Here is an 11,209-nt window from a genome sequence, read left to right on the forward strand (position 1 = left end):
GTTATTCTTTGTATGACAAATAGCTATGCTAGGACACAATAGCACACACAGGACATACACACACACACACACACACACACACACAAACTCACACATTAAACACATTCACCCACGAAACCTCACTGCTGAAGGGTTTCCTTTTCTTTCACTGCCTCTTAAGTGATGAACACATAATACCTTCAGCTACTGGACATGCCAGCTCCTTCCATTTTTCTCTAGAAGACACAGAATACAACACAGCAGATGAAGCCTCTAGGAGTTTCAAAGATGCATTGCACTAGGGAGAAGAATTTTCAGTTCAAACTTAAGAAAGATAAATATATCAATGTACACTGGCTTACAACTCTTGGATGATCAGTCTGGGTACTAACTTCACAATCATGGAGAGGACCCTGGGGGACAACTCCCCACTCTGATTCCAAATTAGTCACAGAGATGGGAAATTGTTACTTCCCTTTAGTTTCCTTGGAGAAGAACTGTTTGTTGATACCAGGCAATAGAGAATTCATCCTTGGAGGAAACATGATTTAACCAAAAGCTCCTACTAGGAAGTTTGTGTTTCACTAAATATTACTGTTGCGGAGTAAATTATTTTAGGAGGTTTTCAAGGATTTCTGAGTTTGTCATTTCTACTCATTAATTTTTTGGAACCATCTATTTTGGACATTAGGTTGAAGTGTTTCATTTTAGCTTTATTTTTGGTTAATCTTTCGGGGTGAATCTCTGTTCCCCTGAAATTGCTTCAGTTGTCCAAACAAGCACTTCAGTTATCTAAACAAATCAAGAACATCATAAAGAATGTGCCTTTTTTTTTCCGTGCATACCATGCATGTCAAGGAACACTATGACAGTTACTGAGAATTGTTTTTTATGCCTTTGCTGAGATAAATTCTAAAAAGAGTTGGGTGGCTAGAGTAATAGTACAGCAGGTAGCATGCTTGTCTCGCAATCTCCAGCACCCCATGTGATCCTCTGAGCACCTTCAGGAGTAACCCCTGAGAACTTCTGTGTGTGATCCCCTAAACAAGAAAAAAAAGATGAAAAAAAAGAAAAAGTCTTTATATTTTCCAGTGAAGGGCAAAATACTTGCACATGTAATAGTGATATATTACATGCAAACAGTTACATATAATTCATGTAGTAGTAATAATTAAGTTAAATGGGAGAAGTAACAATTTATAAGAATTTGAAATTCTATAATTAATTTTATTTAAAAAAAATTATCTCCCAAGTTCCCAAGTAGTGCTCAGTGGGCACTATGGGCTTTTGTTAGTGTATTGTAGGGTCAATAATTTGGTGTTACTCAAGCACTGAGGGATTAGACACAAACTAGACTACTATGATGTTTCTTTGGGTTTTCAGAGCTACCACCCAGAGATGTTTTGCAGGCCATGTTGTACATTGGGTTCAAACCAAATAACTACTGTTTATTTCCTTGCCTTTCAAGTTCTGAGATCCAGTATTTTATCTCCAAGTGTTTCTGATTCTCACTACTCATTGTTACCAAGTTTTTAGAAAAATTGAAATATGAAAGTTTTACAGAGTTTTCAGACATTTTATTTTTTATATATTCATTGTCAGGGTAGGTATATGTTAGGATCCTTATTCTGTTACTCCTGATAACATGTAAGTATAATGGCTAGCTTTAAGTCCAAAATAGAAGAAGTTTCAGGAGAATTTATAAGTTGAGTTGGATCAAGAATGAATTTGTATAGACACAAACTAGACTACCCTGTGTAATAATAATAAGTGTAAAATTCGGGGAAAACAGTTTACATTGACTATCTTCACTCTCTGCTTTCTCTGACTCCTTTTCCCAGATGGAAGTTTCTTCTCTTTTACCTTTTCTTTTAAAAATCTTTTTGGGACAGAGACAAGAATTCACCAGAATATATATATATGTATATATATACACATATATTATATTTGCGTGTATATATACACATATATAATATATATGTATAATATTTATTTGAGTGTATATACCCTTATTTTCTTGAAGTACACAAACAATAATATTTGTTCTTAGATATTGCAAAAGAAAAAGATGTAGTTTGTATACCACTTAATGAAATTGTCTCTGGAGCTTTTCTATATTTGAATTTCTCTATCCTTTTCATTCACTATTTTGTGATAGAAGATTGGACAAACAAGTCTACTTGTAAATGGCCAATTATAGATTAATACCCATCACTCTAGAAGATTTAAAAAACTTTAACCAAAGATTTGCCTTGATTACTAGAATTGGTTTTCTAACATCAGAAGTAAAACTACAATAACAATTGTAGAAAGGAACTTGAGGAGGAACGAAGTACATTACTGGCTGTATTCACAATGTAAAATCTGTCACATGAGAGCCAGAGGCATATGCTTTAGAGATTTGAGAAGTGCCTCAAAGGTGTTTTTATTTCAGTCATCTAAAATGATTATAAGCATATTCTAGATGTTCCTAAAGATTTTCTTATAATGGAGGCCCAAATACTAATTTTGAGCCTGAAGCTTTCTAAAACAGATATAAATAAAAGTGTGTTGCAAATTTGTTTTTAAATTTTATTGAATCATCGTGAGATAGTTATAAGCTTTAATGTTTAGGTTACAATCACACAATGATCAAACACCCATCCCTCCACCAGTGCACAGTCCCCACCACCAATATCCCTGGTATGTACCCCCTTACCCTCTCTCTCCCCTGACTCCATGGCAAACATGATTTCCCATAATCTCTCCCTACTTTTGACCATTATAATTGCAATACAGACACTGAGAGGTCATCATGTTTGGTCCTTTATCCACTTTCTGCACACATCTCCCCCCACTACCGATTCCTCCAGCCATCTTTTTTTTAGTGATGCCTTCTCTATTCCAGCTGCCTTCTCCCCTTTGCTCATGAGGCAGGCTTCCAGCTATGGAGCAATCTATCTGTCCCGTGTATCTACTGTGTTTAGATGTCAGCCTCATGTTATGTTGTTTTATACTCCACAAATGAGTGCAGTCATTCTATGTCTGTCTCTCACTTTCTGACTCATTTCATTTAGCATGATACTGTCCATCTATAAGCAAAGTTCATGACTTCATCTCTCCTGACAGCTGCAGAGTATTCTATTGTGTAGATGTACTAAAGTTTCTTTAACCAGTTATCTGTTCTAAGGCACTTGGGTTGTTTCCAGATTTTGGCTATTATGAACAGTGCTGCAATGAACATATAGGTACAGATGTCATTTCTGCTGTGCTTTTTTGGATCCTCAGGATATATTCCCAGAAGTGGTATTGTGGGGTCATATGGAAGCTCAATTTCTAGTTTTTGAAGAACTGTCATTATTGTTTTCCAGAAAGGCTGGACTAGTGGGCATTCCCAACAACAGTGAAAGAGTGTCCCTTTTTCCCCACATCCACACCAGCACTGGTTGTTTTTGTTCTTTTGAATGTGTGCCAGTCTCTGTGATGTGAGATGGTATCCCATTGTTGTTTTGATTTGTATCTCCCTGATGGCTAGCAAAGTGGAGCATTTTTTCATGTGTCTTTTGGCCATTTGTATTTCTTTTTTGAGAAAAATTCTGTTCATTAATACATTATCAGATGGGTATTCGGTAAATATTCTTTCCCATTCTGTGGACTCTTTCTGTATTTTTGTCACTGTTTCTTTTAAAGTGCAGAAGCTTCTTAGTTTGATGTAGTTCCATTTATTTATGTTTGCTTCCACTTGCATGGTCAGTGCTGTTTCATCCTTAAAGATGTTTTTAGCTTCAATGTCGTGGAGATTTCTGCCTACATTTTCCTCTATGTATCTTATGGATTCATGTCTGATATTGAGGTCTTTAATCCACTTTGATCTGACTTTTGAGAGGTCAGAGTTCATTATTTTTTTTTTTTGCAGGAAGCTATCCAGTTTTCCCAGCACCACTTGTTGAAGAGGCTTTTCTTGTTCCACTTCACATTTCTTGCTCCTTTGTCAAAGATTAAGTGGTCATATATTTGGGATCTGTGACAGAACATTCAACTCTGTTCCATTGGTCTGCAGGTCTGTTTCTAGCCCAGTACCATGCTGTCTTAATTACTACTGCTTTGTAGTACAGTTTGAATTTGGGGAGGGTGATGTCACCCATCTTCTTTTTCTCAAGTATTGCTTTAGCTATTTGTGGGGGTTTATTGTTCCATATGAATTTCAGGAGTGTTATGTCTATTTCTTTGAAAAATGTGATGGCTATCCTGATAGGGACCACATTGAATTTGTATAGTGCTTTGGGCAGTATTGACATTTTGATAATTTGAATCCTCCCTATCCATGAGCAGGGGATGTGTCTCCATTTCCTAGTGTCCTTTTTTATTTCTTGAAGTAGTGTTTTGTAATTTTCCTTGTATAGGTCCTTCACCTGTTTGGTTAAGCTGATTCTGAGGTACTTGATTTTCTGAGGTACTATTGTGAACGGGATTTTTTTTAATGTCTCTTTCTTCTCTTTTGTTATCTGTATATAAGAATGCCATAAACTTTTGGGTGTTGATTTTGTAGCCTACCACTTTACTAATTTGACCTATTGTTTCTAGGAGCTTTTCAGTAGAATCTTTAGGGTTTTCTAAGTATAGTATCATATCATCTGCAAATCGTGATCGTTTGACTTCTTCCTTTTCTATCTGTATTCCCTTGATACATTTCTATTGCCTAACTGCAATGGCCAGGACTTCCAGTACTATATTGAATAGGAGTGGCAAAAGTGGGCAACCTTATCTTGTGCCCGATCTTAGAGGGAAGTCTTTTAGTTTTTCCCCATTGAGAATGATACTTGCTATCGGCTTGTGGTAGATGGCTTTGTCTATATTGAGGAAATTTCCTTCAATGCTTATCTTGCTGAGAGTTTTCATCATAAATGGGTGCTGGATCTAGTCAAATGCCTTCTCTGCATCTATTAATATGATCATATGGTTTTTATCTTTTTTTGTTGATATGATGGATTATGTTGATCGATTTCCAAATGTTAAACCATCCTTGCATCCCTGGGATGAATCCTACTTGGTCATGGCGTATGATCTTTTTGATGAGTCGTTGGATTCTATTTGCTAATAGTTTGTTGAGGATCTTTGCGTTTGTGTTCATCAGGGATATCGGGCTGTAATTCTCTTTCTTTGTGGTATCTCTGTCTGCTTTTGGTATCAGGGTGATATTTGCTTCATAGAAACTGTGTGGAATAGTTTTTGATACTTCAATTTCGTGGAAAAGATTAAAGAGGATTGGGGTAAGTCCTCTTTAAAGATTTGGAAGAATTAACTAGTGAATCCATCTGGGCCAGGACTTTTGTACTTGGGAAGACTTTTTATTACCATTTTAATTTCCTTGATGGTGATAGGTCTGTTCAGGTATTCCAGGTCTTCTTGGTTCAGCCTAGGGAAGCTATAGGAATCTAGGAATTTATCCATTTCTTCTAGGTTTTCGTGTTCTGTGTCATAAAGCTTCTCAAAGTACTCCGTGAGGATCCTTTGAATTTCTGTCGATTCTGTTATAATGACCCCCTTTTCATTTCTGATTCGGTTTGTTAGAGTTTTCTCTCTCCCTTTCTTTGTGAGTCTTGCTAGAGGCTTATAGATCTTGTTTATTTTCTTAAAGAACCAGCTCTTGGTTTCATTGATCTTTTGATGCAAAAGAATCTTGGTCATCAACTTCTTTTTTTGTTTTCATGTACTTTCAATATTGTATGAATATTTTAACAAGTCATGTATTAAAAAGAAAATATTAAAAATGATAGTATAATATTATGTATATACATTGTGTATATTCAATATCAGGAAAATAATTAGAAAATTTCAAACTAATTATTTGAAATTAATAAGTTCGGGGTGTATTTTTTTAGTGGGGGTATTCTTGAGGCTTTGAATATGGACATTTTGTATTAGATATCCATCTGGAATAATTCAAAGTCTCGAGTCACTAAGAATGTGTAACAACTCCAGTCACTGGATGATGCATAAGTGTTCTCACTTTTCAAGAGTCCCTGAGTTTATCAACATCTGTTTAAATTACCCAGAGAAGTTCACCAATAGTGTTTTGATATATTTAAACTTTAAGTTATTTTTAAAGAAAGATCCATTTTCTCAGTTACATATATACAAATTGAGCATAGTGTTTAAAAAGGAAGGTGCTGGTTATCATGGAGTGACTTGAATAAGACATGGGAAAAACATGTAAAGTTTTCCTCAGGTGCAAATTTTGGGAGGTACCCTATATCAGAGGGATAATGACAGAGGGCCAATGATATAATTCATAGATAGTATATGAAGAAGCAAAGTGAGAGAATAGAAAATGTCTAATGAATACAAACCCCCGGACTAGAACAACAGAACTACTATTACCCAAGGAAAGCTGTTTGAAAACCTGTTGCAATGCCCATTGTTCCTGTTCTTCAGAGTATCTAGGCTAAATAGGAATCTGCTCTGAATGTAAAATTTAAGCCCCATAATTTAACAGGAAATAGATGAGGTCTTCTTAGCTATAGCATCTGCTTGGCTATGTCCTTTAATTGTTTCAGTATCTCCTTTTTGATGGCTCCTGCAGTGCATAACTGTTATTTCTCTGGGGGCCTGCATTGCTTGCAACAACTCTGAAATTTCTTCTCCAGCTTTAGAGGACTATTTTCAGTTTTTAGATATCCCTTGTCCTTTAATAATGCTGCATGAACACGGAAGACTAAGAATGCATATTGAGAGTCCATATAGAGTTCTTTATTCCAAGTCCTTTAACTAATTGGCAGACTGGAGTGAGAGCAATTTCTTCTTTCTGGGTTGATGTTACCCCAAGCAAGACTTCAGCTTCCTCTGATCTGGTCAGAATCACAATAACATAAGCAGCTTTCAGAATTTCTTCATCAACTAGACTACTTGCCAGTAAACCAAGAGTCCTCTGGATTACCCAAGAGGGTATCTTTTAAACTAAACCAGTCTTATCTCTATGCACATTTAATCTTTACCTTTCACAGATTTCCTCAGGGAGGGGAAATAATGGTTGCTGGATTAAGGGATTGACAAATCCTAAATTTTACTCCTGCAGAGTCTACTGTGTGGCTGGTGGGCTACCTTCATGATCCAGTTGACAAAGGGTAAGTCTTATACAGTAGGATTTTGAGACTTTGGCTCTCTCCCATCTATCAACCTTTTATTTATTTATTTATTTATAAACACACTGTCCTCCCGTTATTCATCGATTTTGCTCGAGTGGGCCCAGTAACGTCTCTATTTTGAGACTTCTTGTTACTGTGTTTGGTATATTGAATATGTCACGGGTAGCTTGCCAGACTTTGCCGTGTGGGTGAGATACTCCCGGTAGCTTGCCGGGCTCTCTGAGAGGGGTGAAGGAATCAAACTCAGCTAAAACTAAGGTAAAGGTAAAAGGTAAAGGCCTTCCCGTTGTTCGTCGATTGGCTCGAGCCGGCCCAGTAACGTCTCCATTGGAGACTTTGTTGCTACTGTGTTTGGCATATCGAATACGTCACGGGGAGCTTGCCAGGCTCTGCCATGCGGGTGAGATACTCTCAGTAGCTTGCCTGGCTCTCCGAGAGGGGCGGAGGACTTGAACTCGGGTCGGCCATGTTGGCTGTGTGCAAGGCAAACACCGTACCGCTGTGCTATCGCTCCAGCTAAAACTAAAATAAAATTTATTGTATACAAGCACTAATACTACATAGAAAGTGTGATGTGGATTTATTTACAGTAGGCAATATACACTAAGAAGTACAGCACACCCAAGAATAATGTTAAGAGAACTGGAGCGATAGCACAGTTGGTAAGGCGTTTGCCTTGCACACCGCCTATCAGGGTTCGATTCCCAGCATCCTATATGGTCCCCTGAGCACCGCCAGGAGTAATTCCTGAGAGCATGAGCCAGGAGTAACCCTTGTATATCGCCGGGTGTAACCCTCTCTCCCCAAAAATAGAATAATGTTAAGAGAGATTTGTGGGAGCAAATGGAGAAAATCACAGAAACATCCTGCAAAGTACAGAAAACTACTTACTTTGTGTCAAATTTGAAAAAATTGTCTCATGGTGGAAAAAAATCAAGGTAGCTTTTCATATTAGGAGTAATTGGGATCAGCCTTTTACTGAAGTTCTTTTATTTTTAACACACTCTGAACTTGATTAAGAGCTCCATGGCTTGGAAGCTGCCACAGAGGCAGGGGTTGGGATGGGGTGTGGGTCACAGGAGGGATCCTGGGAACATTGGTGCTGGAGAGTGGACACTGCTGAAGGGATGGATACTTGATATTGTATGACTGAAACATAATCACCAAAGTTTATAAGTCTATAACTGTATCTCATGGTGATTCATTTAAAAAGGAAAAGAAGGAAAAAACAAACCTCTGGGCACAGGGTTCAGAAATTAAAAAAAAAAAAAAGTCTGAACTTCTAACAGCTTGTCCTAGAATGAGTTTTGTGACCTTCTCTGACTTTTAGGGCAGTTGCTGTCACTGTTAGGAAGTATCATGGCCACAAAGTGTTTAGCTAAAATATTTAGATCAGTAAGCTGCAGGCCTAAGAGTTTTCCATGCTCAGAGGGATAAAGAACACATCCCTTTGAGATGCAAATCCAGATCACTTTGAAGAAGTTGAGCTTCTACCCAGAAGCAGAAACCAAGGCCCCACCCCCAGAAGAGTGTCTCCTCAGAAGAGGAGAAGCTATGGGGGATTCTAAACGTTTCTAGAAGAATATGAAGGGTTAAATACGTATAAGACTTTCCCTGAGATAGCACCGAGATTAACTTTTTTGTATGCAGGGACTCCAGGCCAAGATAATTTGGAGAAATTGTATATTACCTTCTCTCTCTCTCTCCCATTTCTAAATTTCTTTAATAAAAACTATCTTGCTTCATGAAAAAGTAAAAAAAAAATATGGACAAAAAGTTGTGGTTATGTATATACAATGAAATACTATGTAGCCACTAGGAAAAATAAATTCATTCATGCATGGAAAGTATCATTTGAATGAGATAAACTGAAGGCACAGGGGCAAAAGCAGGATGATTTCATTTATCTGTGGTATATAAAGAAGGAAATCGAGACTATAAACAATATCAATCTAGAATGAACCTTAAGTACTGCTATACAGACCTGAGAGTGCCAGGTTTTGTGGGAAGGGGTGAGGTGAATGAAGAGGTTGCCAGGAAATAAACAGGAACTTAAGTGGATGTCTCAGGGGTGTTGCTACGGAAGGTTATAGAACACATTAAAACCCAAACTGTGTCTTAACTAATAATGGGGGAAAGATGGAAGAGAAGATAGGCAGGATCAGAGTAACAGGGATGTGGGAGAGAGTCATGGGCACTTCTGTGGTGGGATAGGCAGTTACTTTTCACATCAGTGTAAGAAATGAGCAGTACTGTGACCTTCTTATCTAAACTATTGTGAATATTTTTAAAATTAAAAAAATCATAGGCATTCCTTCTTAAATAAGCTTTATGTTTATAAAAACTGCAGTTTTCATATGCTTTACCCACCTTCACCTGTGTTCCCCTGATTAATATAAAGGTAAAGGTAAAGGCCCTCCCGTTGATCGTCGATTTGCTCGAGCGGGCCCAGTAACGTCTCCATTGGAGACTTTGTTGTTACTGTGTTTGGCATATCGAATACTCTCGGTAGCTTGCCGGGCTCTCCGATTAATGTATTGCACTAATATTACAATATAACCATTTTAATATTTCTTTAAGAAAAGTTTATAGTTCACTTTAGAGTTTACTCTTTATATTTTACTGAGCTCAGGTTTTGCTAAATATATGTTTCTATAGTCATAAGATCATACAAAATAGTTCCACTGGCCCCCAAATTTTCCTTTGCTTCATTTATTCACCTCTCTCAACCTTTATCTCTGAACCCTGGCAACCAATGATTTCTCTGCTGTCTCTCAGTATGTTTTTCCAGAAAATCATATACTAGGTATTTGCAGACTTTTCAAATTGCCTTCATAAGACTATTAGAGAAGAGTTTAGTAGTAAAATTTAAGTTCAACATATACATACATACAACCCAGTAATTATTCTCCTGTGTATACAATTCAAGATCTTTTTCACATGTCAATTGATTAGATGATGACTGAGAGTGTGTATAAGAAACATAAAAGTAAAAGTAAGAAGTAAACCACTGGGGAAAAAAGCAACCCATGGAAAAGAGTAAAGGTAAATTGTCTTCTATAACATGGATAAATTTCACAAAGAAAATGCTAGACAACAAGCAGAAGAAAAAAATTGAAAGATCAATATACACAAGCATTTCTCTTTTTACAACTTTAAAGAAAAGTGTAAGAATACTGAAAATATTAAAGATAACTTAAAGGTACTGTATACTTCCAAGAGAGACAAAGATACTGATGTTTTATACTAGGTAACCCTAAGGATTGTGAAGAGAAATTTTTGCTTTTATTCTTTAAAGAGTGACTGTGTCAAATATATTATATGTTAATACATTAGCATATTATTTATGTAAATATATTCACAAAATTTTTATTTAAGCTATATTTTTAATATTAGCTATATTGTTTATAAAGTTTTTCAATATTTACAAGCATTCAAATAAATTTTTCACTAAATGTAAAATTACTTCTAAGGTTTGTAAAATATTTGTTACTTAACAAATTGAGGATTTTATCTCACATATATATGTACTTTGAGTACCACATTCACTGTATTTTGCTAGTTTAGGGGATCAGCAAATTTTAAGTGCCTCTCTGAAAATGATCTTCCTTCTCTTAACCAATTAATTAATCAGGTTAAAAATATTACTAAGAGGGATATATTTGTCACATTATTGCCATACTATATTGCCATTTTTTAAATTTTCCTTGAGCAGAGATAATTTCCCAAGAGCTAAAGAGAGAGACATAAGATTCATGTAGCATGTGCAGAAGTATATATTTTTTTGTTTAATAAATCTAAACTATACTGAATTCCTACCTGAATTTCTTGATATTATTCCTTCCTATATCCATGAATATAACCTCATACCTTGAAAGGCTGAACCCCCTTTTAAGAAAGGAATAATCGCCATCAATTGCATCACACATGGAAAGTGACTTTAAAATCCCATTTCTCACCCCAATCCCTGAACCATTAGGCCTTCCTCAGACACAAAGGCACATTACAATTGGAAAGTGACTAAAATTCCATCTTTCACTCTGTTATCTGAACCATATAGCCTTCCTCAGACACAAAGGGACCCAAAAGAGTTTGTGTTCACCACC

This window comes from Sorex fumeus, unplaced genomic scaffold (assembly GCF_029834395.1).
Source record: "Sorex fumeus unplaced genomic scaffold, SorFum_2.1 ptg000129l, whole genome shotgun sequence".
Taxonomy (NCBI): Eukaryota; Metazoa; Chordata; class Mammalia; order Eulipotyphla; family Soricidae; genus Sorex; species Sorex fumeus.